A 14,637-nucleotide genomic window follows, 5' to 3' on the forward strand; every position below is an offset into this window, starting at 1 on the left:
GACTTTAGCAATAATCTGAGTATATTCCATCTTGTATCTTGTGTGAAACAGTGTTGCTTAATATTTGGATTCCATGGCTCTCTCTAAAGTAAATTCCAAATTTTTATTGCATTTATGTGATCACCCAAAAGAGTTGCTTGAATGGTGTATGAGTATAGGATTAATTGCTGATAAGTATGAATGTCCAACATGTGGGAATGAAATGAGATTCTGTGAAAGGAAGGATACTACAGATAAGTTTGAATGGCGGTGGAAGAAATCTGGTGAAAAGGAACTTTCCGGAAAATTCCAATCATGATTTTAGCTAATAAGCACTTAGAAACAATTTCGCACCTAATCTTCGTCATGATTAAGCACTTTTGTGCCATAAAAATTCTAGCATAAGCTTAATTCGGCTAGCAGATTGTTGGAAAAAATGTTGAGTTAAAAAAAAAAAAAAAAAAAAAAACTCGCAGGTTGTTGTAGCAGTGATGGTTGCCAAAAAATTGCCAATTTACCATAATCCGAAGATTCACCATATAAAATATCATTCAAATGTAGAAAAATAACATGTTATTCAAATATTGAAATAAACACTCAATGTTCTTACTCTTTATGGTCTCCCATTGCAAAATCTTGCTTCTAAAAATTAAAGAAAACGGAATTAAAATTTCGGCACATAATTTAAAAGTTCACAAGCCATCATATAAATAGAAAATAAAATCAACAAATATGCATAATAAAGCCAAAAAAAGTAATAAGAGCTCATAAGATAATATGATAAGTACCAGATCCGAAATTGTTAAAAATGCTATAAAATTTTTAAAAATTAAAATTTTTCCTTAATTTACAAGAATATTTTTAACATTATATACTCTACGATGATAAAGAAAATATATAATTTACTGAAATAAATTATGGAACAAACATTACGGAGAATAATGAGCAATTAGCCCACGCAATAAGAACAAAAGAATTTTCAATTCAATATAGACAAAAAATATTTAAATTTAATTGATGTTTAAGTTTAAAAAGCTATTAGAACAATCTTTCTTCACTTATATTTAAATATTTGAACGTCAGAGCAATTGATTTTACCAAAAAAGTACAGCTCTGCACAAGGCCTAAAATTTTTTTCAGCACGCGTAAATCACGCACTCAGTTCGATTTCTCAAAATGAAATGACATATACACGATTTCAAACGTAATCTACGTGCAGCATGAATTAAGTTACGTTAAACGAAATGTAAAAATAATACCAGTAGTCAAAATAGATAACTTCGGAACACCTGCCTCTTGCACAGGACAATTATGTAAATCAAATAATAGCGGTAAAAATGAAGAAGAAAGACTATTGTCAGTTTCCGGACACTAAAATCAATCGCAGTCTGAAATGAGATACATTCCGCAAGAGAAGAAGAGGAAGAATGACCTTGCTTATTTGCATCAGCTGCACATAAGTCACGTGATCTCTGAGGTCATTTGCATTGTTTGTTTACAAAAGATATACATAAGTCACGTGATCAATGAGGTCATCGGAATGTATCTTTAGTCTTAGTCTTTACTTACTAGTGTCTTTAGTGCACAGATCGTATTTTATTCTCGAGTGTCAAGATGTAGAAACATCTTTTTACTCAAGGAGGTTAGAATAGAAGGAGGGAGGGTTCGCTGTTTCCTCCACTATCGGGGAATGAAACTCCACCGAACAAGAGGCGTCCATGTTTGTAACTTCAAAACATTGCATTACGGCAGTGAAACATACGTGTTTTTAAGCTGTTCCGTGCATGTATTTTCTATTTAAAATATGTAAAATTTATATATGAAATACTTCGCTATTGTTAGTTTTTTTCTTTTAAAGTTATAAAGATGATATCCTTTGATGATAGTACAGAAAACCATTAAGAAGTAGTTCGAAATCTAAATGCATGTGCATAACATTAAGGGGCGAATTCAACTGCAACGCTCTGATAAATTGCAAATGTTAGCTCGCAAGAGGCGTTCCTGCTATCGTCTGCTAAAGTCGAATTCAAGTGCAACGCTTTACCGCTCTGGTAACTGATGACGTCAAAATTGCAATGGGGATCTGGTTTGCTCTCGTGCCAGGAGAGCTTGTCCGATAAACTACATCAATATCCAATGAGACTGCGTGTCGATGTAAACAAAAAACATCAGTTTCCATGATTTCTCTGAGCTTATGGTCAAGTGTTTACTGCGTTGTAACGAATTGTTCCAGTCCTGAAAACGAAAGAAATATATTTCTTTTAATGTGTACAACATGTGTTTAATGTGTACAACTTTATTTACTTTATCCTATAGAAAATTCCCTCCAAAGTAATCTACAGCAACAGGTGTGTGTAAAATATATTTTACTTTTCAGACAAAAATCCTTGCTTTTTCAAATATAAACCACATTTTTTTCCCATTTTCAAATTACAGCATTTGGTTTTAATTCTTCTATTAGTAAGTTTAATTTAAAATTCAAATTTGTGTTATATTTTTATTGTTTAATGCAGATGCATGATTCTTCAGTGACAGTAGGCATGTTTACCATATGAAAATTAACTAGTTCTTGAATTATACAGCATTTGGTTTTAATTCTTCTAATAGTAAGTTTAATTTAAAATTCAAATTTGTGTTATATTTTTATTGTTTAATGCAGATGCATGATTCTTCAGTGACAGTAGGCATGTTTACCATATGAAAATTAACTAGTTCTTGAATTATATAGTAATTAATAAGCCCATCTATCTACAAGCAGATAAGCCTGCTGAACACCGCTATCCCAGTCTCTCTTTAAATCCAGGTGAAAAAGCTGGCTGCATGAGTGTTTTCTTCATTTTTTCAATGTATAACATGAATACTAAGTTTTCCTTAGTCTTCCACGCAGGCATTCCTTCCCTTAGACATTCATTATGTGATGAAACAGTTAAGAGCAATTTTTAGATTTATATTGTACATCGTTGGGAAAATATAAAAATGAAATTAAAGGTATTTCAATGTAATACAATAAATAAAAAATTATATGAAACCCTGATAATTCTAATGTGATATTAATGTAATATATACATCCAGAGTAAAGGTTAATTTATAAATTATGCTTTGTGTTCTGCTCATTATATTGTGCATTTACAGTACACTTTCTGCTTCTTAAGTGAAAGTTTGGACCCATTCTCATTTAATATCAGTTATGTTCAGATTTATTTATTTCATAAAATTTCAAAAAACAATTTTTGGCTATTAAAAGCTACAAGTGCAGAAACAAAAGCTTAATTTCTTTACTGTAACTGTGTCATGCTTCTCTGCTGATAATGAAAGTCGTCTTTTAATAAGATTTCTTTCATTGCATATATTAATTATATCTTTTACCATACTGGTTGCCATCTTTCATTGTGCATTCTTCAATATTTTTTGGTACTTAACGTATTAACACAAACACCTGGATCAGTTTGGTGGTCTTTATAAATGAAAAGAGAAAAATACTTATCAGGAGAAGTACGTTGTTTTTGCAGCTTGCTTTTAGCATAACCAAACTATCAGTATTTATCTAAGTTGGCAAAATGTTATCAACATATCAAAGGAAAAAACATTTAAAAAATTTTAAAATACTAATTTGAATTATTAAATAAAAATTATATGATAGTTTAAAAAAATACATTTTCCACAAATTTTTTGTCTAATTTTTTAGCACTTGTGCCAAGTGATCTGTTTTCACTTAAAAAAAAAAAAAAATCAGAGAATTACATAAACTTGATACTGCATGCCTTGTCTATGTACCAAATTCATCTCATAGTTGTTTCCATTAGAAATTTTTGTACTAAAATGTTCTATTCCTGCAGAACTTTTAACACAGCTTCGTCTTTTGATGGTAAGCTCCACAAGCAGTATTTTAAATCTGAAATTAATCTAAAACAACTATTCGTGTCTAAAATCCATTGGAACTTGAAATACAACATAAGAAACACATATAAAAATGGTGACATTGCTTGAATGAAAAATTGTCATGAGCATGTTACCTGAAAAATTTTGATACATAATCGTTGTCAGAGTTTGGCACATTTTTGAAAATTTGGTAACTTCTATTAAGCTGGTTTCAATAATATGCAAATATCTTTTATTCTTATGATTGCTTCATTGTATACTTTTTCCCTTTCCCTAGAGTGCAGTACAATACCACAAGTTTTCCAGCCAAATGCGGTATGCATTTCAAGTTTCTATACATTTATATAAATTTTAAGAGAGTAAAATAAAATTTTAATAAAAATAAAATTTAACCAAATAAATAAATAAATAAGTAAAATAAAAATAAAATTTCTATACATTTATATAAATTTTAAGAGAGTAAAATAAAATAAAATTTAAGAGAGTAAAATATTGACAAAAACTGCATTAAGCTTTCAACTCTTGTTTTGTTTTTCATTAAAAATTTGCTACCATTATGTATAATTCATTTTTTTAATGTAAATGTTTTTAAGTATTTGTAGGATAAAGGCAAATTACACTTATTCATTCTTTCTTTGATATAATACATGTAGCTCTTTACCTGAAATGAATGTTTGTCAAATTGTTGTGCATAAATTAGAAGTATGCATGTTTCTCTTAAGTCAGCTATGTTTCAGGAACTATCTTTAATGAATTGTATAGAAAATTGTGGACGAGGTGTTAGGTGTACAGGAACGTGGTATATTATAAACATGTATAGTATCTCATAGTATATAAACTCATAACTTTGATTATGCAGTATGCTTTGTATATTATTTCTGAAAGCATGTATATTTCAATCAAGATTGTTGAGTAAACTTTTCTTGCTTTATGCTATCTCTGAAAGCATGTATATTTCAGTCGAGATTGTTGAGTAAATTGTGCTTATTTTATGCTCTTTTCTTTTTTACATTAGAAAATTCCGCACCTTTAACACGAGGAAATCTGCAATGGCATTTAGGAATGACAAGTTTGTATCTATTACATAAAATCTAATGTTTTCTGCATTCTTCTTTTCCTTTTCCTCCCAACAGAAAAACTTTAATGGTATAAATCAGCGGTTTTCAACCTTTTGACTGTAGTGTACCATCTAAGCAAAAACTGAAAAACATTAAGACTACCACTAATTTTACAATGATTATTTTTCAATTCCTCAATAGAAATATTAAAAAACATATATATATATATATTGCCATTTGCACACTCTTTGTATTAAATATGTACACATAAAGAACTATTAGATTAAAAACTGATGATTACTTAATTATCAAAATTAGATTTAATTAAATTAATTATTCACTTGATTATCAAAATTTCAGTTCTAATACTTTAATATTTAATTTCTTTATGTCTGCTCTTATTTCATTTAATGGTAAATTAGGATCCACTTTTTATTTTGATGAGTATTTATATTTCAAATTTAACATGGAAAAAATCATTTTTCACACAAACAGGTTGTGCGAAAAGACAATACAAATTTGATAGCTTTATTTTAAATGCCTTTAAATTCTTTTTTTCGGTTCAGCCAAAAGTTAACAAGTGTGTCATTTTCCAAATCTTCAAGTCAATTTCTATCAAAGGAAATTTCTATTAACTATTCTTTTCTTTATGAGATTTTTGTATTTCATAGTTAAAAATATTTTGTTTCTTTGCATACCACCGGCTGAGAACCGCTGGTATAAATTAATTATAACAGATGTAAATTAATATTTCTCATACAAAAGAGTTATTTCAATTCTTTATTGCGAACATTATATACAGAGTATGTCTTTTATTAACAACACGATTTTAAGAATTTAAAATAATAATCATTAAATCCTCTTGATCTATAAACAGTCTTAAAAATTATAAAGGGAAAAAAATTGAAAGTTAAAGAAATCAATATTATGAATTGTTCCTTTTTAGAGAAGTTTCATTGTTTAATTAATTATAAAAAGTGTTTTACATTATGAAATATAAAAATTAAGAATATTTGAATTTGAATGAATATTTTAAAATTTTCTCTCAGATAGAAGCTCAACTATTCGAAGCAGGAGACCGAAGAGAAAAAAGGAAGAGAGATGATATTACAGCTGCAGAAAAGGAAATAATTAAAACGCAGAAGAATATATTAATGTACTGTGTGAAATATGTGACTTGTATAAGCAATCAGTTGCAAATCAGTCTGCTGTCATAGAAAATCAAAATATAATTATTAATTTATTAAAAAAATAAATCATGCATTTCAAATATTACAGTGTTTTCATTCTTGTATGTATTTCTGCAGTGTGGGATTCATATTTTAATTGTAAAATTTACTACTTTCTTAATTTTATAAAATTTTGTGATTATAAAAATTATTTAAAAGAAATTCACAGATCCATTATATGACATAAACATTATAATAATTCTAATACCACTATTATAAGTCTCGTGAAAATATTTATGCATTTTACACAGCAATTATCTTTTTCCTGGAGGAAAATGGGAATAAGACCTGTAAGAATCTTTAGTCAATGTATTACAAATTTTAATTTTCAGATATAACACGAAATGAATTAAATTGTTTTTCAATTATGTTAATAAGTTATATGAATGAGATGTGGTATTAAAAATTTCATTTCTTTTTATCATTGAAGAAATAACATTCGATATCCTACAGCTCCATAACAATGGCAGATAAAATTGACATTCTAATTTCGAAGTTCTAAAAATACAGAGATGACAACTATTAAAGTATGGCTAATGTCTAGTTTACAATAACAATGTTGAGTCGTGTACTAAAAATTAAGTGAATCAAACTGTATTTATTTTCCCCCTTCTCTTTTTAAATGTATTTCTTTTAATTTTTTTTAAATGTATTTCTTTTAATGGCAAACCCACTGAGGTAAGTATGCAGTAAGTTATTATAGTGAATGCGTAATGATGATATAAATCTAAATTCAGCAAACAATCTTTCCCTTACTTTAATGTTTTAAAATCTAGAATTAAAAGAAAAATGTATGTTCTTCAAAATAATACAAGAGGATATGGAGGCATAAATCATAGGCTGTTTATTCTTTACATATTATGCTAATCAGGAATTGGAGCAAAACCCTGCTTAATCGAAGAATACGCTCACAGGAATGGTGGAGGAAAATTGAACTGTCCAATATTTGTTTTGCCCACCCCCAAGAAGACATAAACAGTATAGAGTGAAATAATTGTTTTTAGGAAATACATTTAAATATCTTTGACAGAATATGTCAGTTTTAATTTATACTATAATAAATAAGCATGAAGTTCTTATGCTATTAAATGTGTATTGTCACATGGAAATTTTCTATCTTGTCCCACGGAAGGGGACGAAAGGGAAACATTTGACTTTTTGGAAGAAACTGAATTTCGGTGCAGTAAATCTTATTGCTAAGTTTAAGATAAATTAAGTGCAATGCTAATTTATAGTGACTTACTATTGTAAATCATGACTGGCATACTCAACACTAAAATATATATATATCAAGCCTATTAAGTTATTTCTGGTAGTCAAGAGTTTTTAAACATAAATGATGGAAACAAGAAATTCAGAGGGAAGAACAATAATGATAAAAGTTGTCAGTATGCATTTGAAACCAGGACTAATAAAATTATTTAGGATTATTATTATAAATTAAAATCATTTAGGGTTGTGCATTTAGTTACAGGTTTAAATATAAACCATGGCTTGTGGGTCCCCAAGAATATATTATGAAAGTAATTTTTTTCATAATATATTCTTTATTATCCATGAAGGGGGTTTCACCTTTGCCAGAGGTTCATTGTTGCCCACTTTGGGTTTTTATTATCGAGTTTCAAAATTTAAAGATAATTCATTGTGCAATGCAATTTCAACATGCACTGACTGAAAACTTTCTGAAGGTACCAACTCATCATCTTCAAACACATCAATCTCAGGATTTTCAACACAATACCTTAAGCATATATTATGTAAAATGGCCACCAGATATGACCATTTTACATATTTTGCTTTGTGAATACAATAGTGTTCCACCAGTATCGTGCAGTACCCTAAATCTTGATTTGATCTCTATAGCTGCACGAACTTTTCTGTGCTTCTCATTATACAGATATTCCCGTGATAAAATGGGAATATAATCCACTATCTCCCAAAGATATGCACGATGCGACAAAATACTATCTAGATTTTGTTTCAGTCCACTCCATATAAATGCATCATGAGTATTGCCTGGCCATTGTCCTATAGCATAGAGAACCCTCAGGCCAGCATTCCATACCTAGAAAAACATAAATCCTAAGTCAAAAGAAAGTTTCATCTGAAATTTTAATATACAGATTTTTAACATTAAATATAGTTGATATATTAATAAATCAGTCTTTTTAAGGAGTTTACTTTCCATTTTTAACAAAAATATGTCACTGTTTTTTCATTATTAAAAAATATGCAATAAAACGTTAAAACAAACACACACACACACACACCAAAAAAAAAAAAAAAAAAAAAAAAAACAGCTACCCTTTTTTTATTAAATTGTAGTAATTATAGTAAATAGGTAATTCTAAAATTTATTTAATATTTTGTATTACAGTCCAGTCACATTAATGTGACCACCACGTACTTTCCATGTCAGAGTTAAATAACCAATCACAGAAGGCAGGTGGCAGCACAGTGCAGTTGAGCGTATATAAAGGGTGTGTGAGGGCTTCGGAAAACATTTCAATCGTTGGCGTAATGCAGAAACGAAGCGATTTATCCGACTTCCAAAAGGGCATGATCATTGGCTTTCGGGCCAAGGGTGGAAGCATTTCCGAAACGGCTGAGTTTGTGAACTGTTCGCGTGCCGCCGTGGTAAAAGTGTACCGTGCATGGCAAAATGGGACTGTCCAAAATCAGCGACGTGGCAAATGTGGTGCACCACGGGCCACAGAGGCGAACGACGGTTGCGGAGATGCGTTCGGGCAGATAGACGGGCTACCGTTGAGCAACTGACCACCAAAATGAACCAAGGGGCTACCAAAAGTGTCTCCCAAAGTACTATTCAGCGAACATTGCTGCGTCTGGGCCTCTGAAGCAGACGCCTGGTTCGTGCACCTATGCTGACTGCTGTTCATCGACGGCGAAGGCTAGAATTTGCACGCCAGTACAGCAGCTGGACGTCCACTGAGTGGCGACAGGTTGCGTTTTCAGATGAATCGCGTTTTATGCTCCATCGGACAGATGGACGTTGGCGTATAAGGCGTGAAACCTCTGAAAGGAACCACCCTGCAACCATTGCCGGAACGGTCCAAGCTGGAGGCGGGAGCATTATGGTCTGGGGAATGTTTTCCTGGCATTCTCTAGGTTCACTGATCATTGTGGAAGGCACAATGGATCAATACAAGTACGCATCTGTCCTTGCGGACCATGTTCACCCCTACATGCGCATTGTTTTTCCTCAGGATGATGGCATCTTCCAGCAGGACAATGCGAGGTGCCATACAGCTGCCAGTGTACGTGCGTGGTTCGAAGAGCACCAGGATGAGTTTACCGTCCTCCCCTGGCCAGCAAACTCACCTGACTTAAACCCAATCGAGCATCTGTGGGACCATCTCGATCGAGTTGTTCGCGCCATGGATCCTCAACCGCGTAATCTAGCGCAGCTGGCCACGGCATTAGAGTCGGCATGGCTCAACATCCCAGAGAACACCTTCAGGGACCTATGTGACTCTCTTCCTGCACGTCTCGCAGCAGTCCGCTCTGCGAAAGGTGGTTATTCTGGCTTTTGACAGATGGTCACATTAATGTGACTGGACTGTGTATTTAATATCTATACTTCACTATAATTATAGTATAGATAGCTTTTTGTTATTATTATTTGAATAATAATGAAACATTCTTGCAGCAATTTGAAATGACTATAATATTATACGTATTATCATATATTTCTTACCTTTTCACCATTAATGGAAAATTTATTTTTCCGGTTAATGAAGACAAAACAAAAATTAATATCACAACACTCGCAACATCTGCGGTTTCATTTGTATGTAACCCAAAATAATTCTTGGTAAGCTAGGTAGAATCACATGTGTGATTGCACTCCAGTTCTTTTACAGCTGGTCGAAAGAATTAACATCTACTGTATGTGGAAATAGCGAACAAAACAGTAAGAAATTGGAACAATTACCTGTGGACAACTTGTATTCATAGCATTCTAAAATGAGCTTTTGGTAAAATTTGACAGCAAATAAAACAGTAGTAATGAACGAATGTTTATTCACGAAGTGGGTCCAATACTTTTACAGCAGGGTTATTTCATGTATTCTGCAGAGAGACTGTTGTATGGTTTGTTGTAACTGCTGTATACAAATGTCTGGCTCAGAATTCCACAGCAGTAATTAGCACAACTTTCATGGTTGATGGTATAATATGGAGGTACCAAAAATTAGTATTATCACAGTAACTGCAAGATGGCTTATATTTCTAAAACTCAGTTAACACATTTCATGCAGAAAGAAAATATTATCCAGTTTCATACTTAAATCAAGGTCACTGAAATGTGGTAAAAGCAATCTGCTTAAGAAAACAGATGCCTCTGTAGAGGACTTTCTATGGAAAACTGGCTTTCATTACTATTATACATGGGCAAAACCAATGTCATGTAATATAATAATCTATTAGTACAGTAAATACATTTAATTTCTTTGTATTTATTTATGTCATGCTGCTTTTCGTGTAATTTAGTATGATAACCTTATAAGTTTATTTAATTCTGATCATGGTCTACGGAAGTAAGGTAAGTCACCTGTTATCGAGAATATCAAGTTATTAATAGTTATGTGAAAGTCTGCAATAACTTTTCATATCATAAGAGATTTATGAATGTGTATATAACTTACATGTGTAGTTATTATGCAAGATCTATAGAAAGTATCCAAAATTACCATGACATTAATCACACTGTACGAACAGGCAAAACATTATACATTAGGAGAAAATTAACTAATATTTTGGGGGATGAAATACTATTTTACACATGGGAACTGTTTAAACAGCTGAGAAAAATTCATGGTTTTTCCCCCTACAGTTACAGAATATACACTCACGTTTGTGAAAATTGCAACACCAAGAAGGAATCGTCATAATTGAATGCAATTTAATACACAGTTGAGTGGTAGTGGTACAAATAAATGATTAAATGTTCAAAGCAAACAAACAAGAACAAGAGATCAGAATCAGTATTTTGTGTGGCCACCACGCGCCGCAATAAGTGCTGCTACACGACGTGGCATGGAGTCAAACAAAGTTTGAATGTCTGACTGAGGAAGAGCATTCCATATCGTTTGTACGCGTACCCAAAGTTCGTCTGCAGACGCAACAGGACGAGGATCACGAGCAAGACGCCGACCAATGACATCCCACACATGTTCAATTGGCGACATATCCGGGAAACACGCAGGCCAAGGAAGAAGCTGTACCTGCTGCGCTGCAAAGAAGGATTTAACAATCCGAGCAGTATGAGGGCGGGCATTGTCCTGTTGAAATACAGCGCCTGGCAAGCTTTGAAGGAAGGGAACAGCTTCGGGCTGTAGAACTTCACGGATATACCGGTTGCTGTTCAGATTGCCCACAATTCGTAGCAATTGAGATCGTCTATGATATGCTATGGCGCCCCAGACCATAACTCCGGGTGTTCGTCCACTGTGGCGTTCGATAATGCACTCCGGAAGGTGGCGTTCACCGGCATAGCGTCTGACAGGAATGCGGCCATCATGGTACCACAAATTAAAGCGGGATTCGTCAGAAAACACGACATGCTGCCAATCAGCACGCCAGTCTCTATGCTGATTGGCCCATTGTAGCCGCAGGCGGCGATGGTCGTGCGTTAGGGGGATCCTGTATAAAGGAGTCCGTGCGCGCAGTCCACACTGCAGCAGACGTCTACGAATTGATGAAGCACACAATGAGCTATTGACCTGTAGCTATTGACCACAGTGCTGCCAATTGTCTAGAGGAAGCTGTACGGTCCGTCCGCGCCATGCGGACCAGGTGTCTATCATCGCGAGCTGACGTCACATTTCGGGGTCCACTCCCGGATTTCCGAGTTGTCCGACACTCGTCCGTCCACTGCTTCCAAACGCGCATCACTGTGCTGCTGTTACGCTGCACACGAGAGGCTACTGCACGATACGACAATCCAGCTTCACGAAGGCCGATGATTCTCCCTCGTTCAAACTCTGTAAGTTGTTCAAATCTCGCTCTCTTTCGTCGACGAGGCATAAGTACAGATTGAGTTAACGTTTACCACTAGCAGATAACCACCGATAACCATACACGCCTCGCTACAGCCGTCTATTTATTCGGATCCATCAGCCGTTCAGAGGGCGCTGCTCAGCATACGCATGCGCTACGGATTTGCAATTCTAATCATTTGCATATCATGCGCTACTTTGCATTTCCTGAAAATTTCAGCTCACTCGCGTAAGTCCTTCATGGTGTTGCAATTTTCACAAACGTGAGTGTATATATATTGTTTCATAGAATAAAAAGTAAAGTTAAATTTAAATAATTCTCATGTGCCATTGCTGCAAAGAATGAAATTTGAATTTAACAAATATTCTCTATTCATATAAAGTTAATTTAAATTATGAAATTTTAATTGCATACATATCAAAGATTAATTATTGCTGCAAACTAATTTACTATATCACTGAAATTCTGAGAGCATATGTAAATTAAATGCACGTATCTAAAACCATGAAAAAATATATAATATTCCAAAAAACTAATCCCAAATATATACATATATATATATATATATATATATATATATATATCTCAAAGACAGGCACATGCATAATTTCTGTTAGAAAAACAATTTCTCCGAGATTACGTTTTAGAGTAATTAAAACAATAAATTAATGGTGATATTATTACTGCATTCCAAAATTCGCAGTAATTAACGATTTCGATCATTACTACGAAAAAAAAACGGGATGAAAAAGAAAGAATCCTGATACAATAACATTAAAAATTTGTGTTTACGTATAAAAATATATAATATTCTCAAATAGATCATTTAAGCATAGTCTTTGATTCGGTAACATTTCCAGAAGTATTTCAGTTTTCATAATCTGAAGTAAAAACGAACCTGCTTTTGCAGAGAATATTCATTGGCAGTTACCTTCAGAAAAGGTTTCAATTCATTGAAGCAAACCGATTTAATCTGAATCAACTGATGAATTCACGCTCCACCATTTCAAAAGCATTACGACTGTCTCTTAAATGCCAAGGGATTCGATCAGCATTTCTCCGATTTCTTAAACGTCTGAGCAAAATCACTTCAGCCATCTTGTTTACAGTCGCTGTTAAGAGTTTGCGCCAGGTCAGGAATAGCCGCAAAATTCCTCTATGGTAGTGACGTATTTTCAGTAGGCGTGTCCGAAAAGCGTTGCACTTGAATTCGGTTTTGCAATGCAAGTGCGATTACCATGACAAGCGTTGCACTTGAATTCGCCCCTAAAGCCTTTAAAAATAATGTTTCTGCATATTTCAAGAATTTGTTTAGGTTTTATCTATTTTTCCTTTAAGAAGTAATATTTCTGATTTATTCACAATATTGTAATTTATTAAAGAATCGTTTAAAATAATTTTAACCTGAAATAAATAGCAGATAATTATTTAAAAAAATAGTCACAGGTTACATTTTTTTTTAAATGAAAGTTTTAAATAGATTCTTTTCACAAACAACAACCATATAACAACAAGAAAATAAATATTAATAAAATAAAATAGATTTATGTGAATTCAGTTTTTGCGCGTTTCATATTTATGAATCTCAAAGATTTCTGTAATTCAGCCTTGAATTAAGCTGAATTACAGAAGTATACCTATACCTATATTTTTGGATACATCTTTCCACATGTTCAGTTGTGTAGATATTTTACTTACTTTTATCGCTATACTGCCCACAAATTTGTAAATTTATGCAAAAAAATTTTAACAACAGAAAATATATTTTATCGTGATCAAATGCACAAATTATATTCCTAACAGTTCACAAAACTTAAAGATGAATAATAATTTATACAAAAAGAAAAGCATTACTTTATTTAACACCTTTACAATTCATAAAAATAGTAACAATTGGTGTCTTACTTTTCATGAAAATTGTCAAACGAATTACCTAAAACGTTCAAATTATACAGTTTAAATCCTAGCATACATCATTGTATGTTAAGGAACAAAAATGCCAGCTGTAAACAGAAACATTAAAATGTATATAACATATTTTGATTATTTTAAGTCCTTTTTTTTCACATCTGGAAAGAAAACAACATGACATTGTGATATTTTTTACCATAGTTATCAAATTACATAAAAAAATTAATACTTACGTGTGAAAAGTTATCCCAGGAATCTTTTTTCGAAAATCTGTTTGTGCATCCATATGCAACACAAGCTGACATGCTTCAAAAAGAAAAAAAAAATTGTAATTACAGACTTCCTTGCGCAAGTCACAGCGATAACAGGAACATGGCCGCCAAGCTTCACCATTTGAGTTAAACCTTCCCTCCTTCTATTCTAACCTCCTTGTTTTTACTCGACTTCTGATAAAGATCGGGTGGGGGAGAAAGAGAAGGGTGAAAGGAGTGTGGGAGGCGGATGAAAGAGAGTGAGGTCAACACCTCCTTATAGAAGGAAGCCGGGACACTGAAGCGAGG

General features: G+C 32.8%; 1 long non-coding RNA gene across 2 annotated transcripts; it reads left to right on the forward strand.

The window, feature by feature from the left end:
- Positions 1-2,271: 2,271 nt before the first annotated feature.
- Positions 2,272-6,188, forward strand: LOC146993247 (uncharacterized). Of its 2 annotated transcripts, XR_015038471.1 has the most exons (3): positions 2,272-2,327; positions 4,136-4,173; positions 5,966-6,188. It is a non-coding gene; the product is annotated as an uncharacterized LOC146993247 (long non-coding RNA). The 2 variants fall into 2 exon arrangements; XR_015038470.1 differs by lacking the exons at positions 2,272-2,327; positions 4,136-4,173 and adding an exon at positions 4,873-4,927.
- Positions 6,189-14,637: the final 8,449 nt, after the last annotated feature.

This window comes from Stegodyphus dumicola, chromosome X1 (assembly GCF_044657685.1).
Source record: "Stegodyphus dumicola isolate Sdum_Otavi_A_Nest chromosome X1, ASM4465768v1".
Lineage (NCBI taxonomy): Eukaryota > Metazoa > Arthropoda > Arachnida > Araneae > Eresidae > Stegodyphus > Stegodyphus dumicola.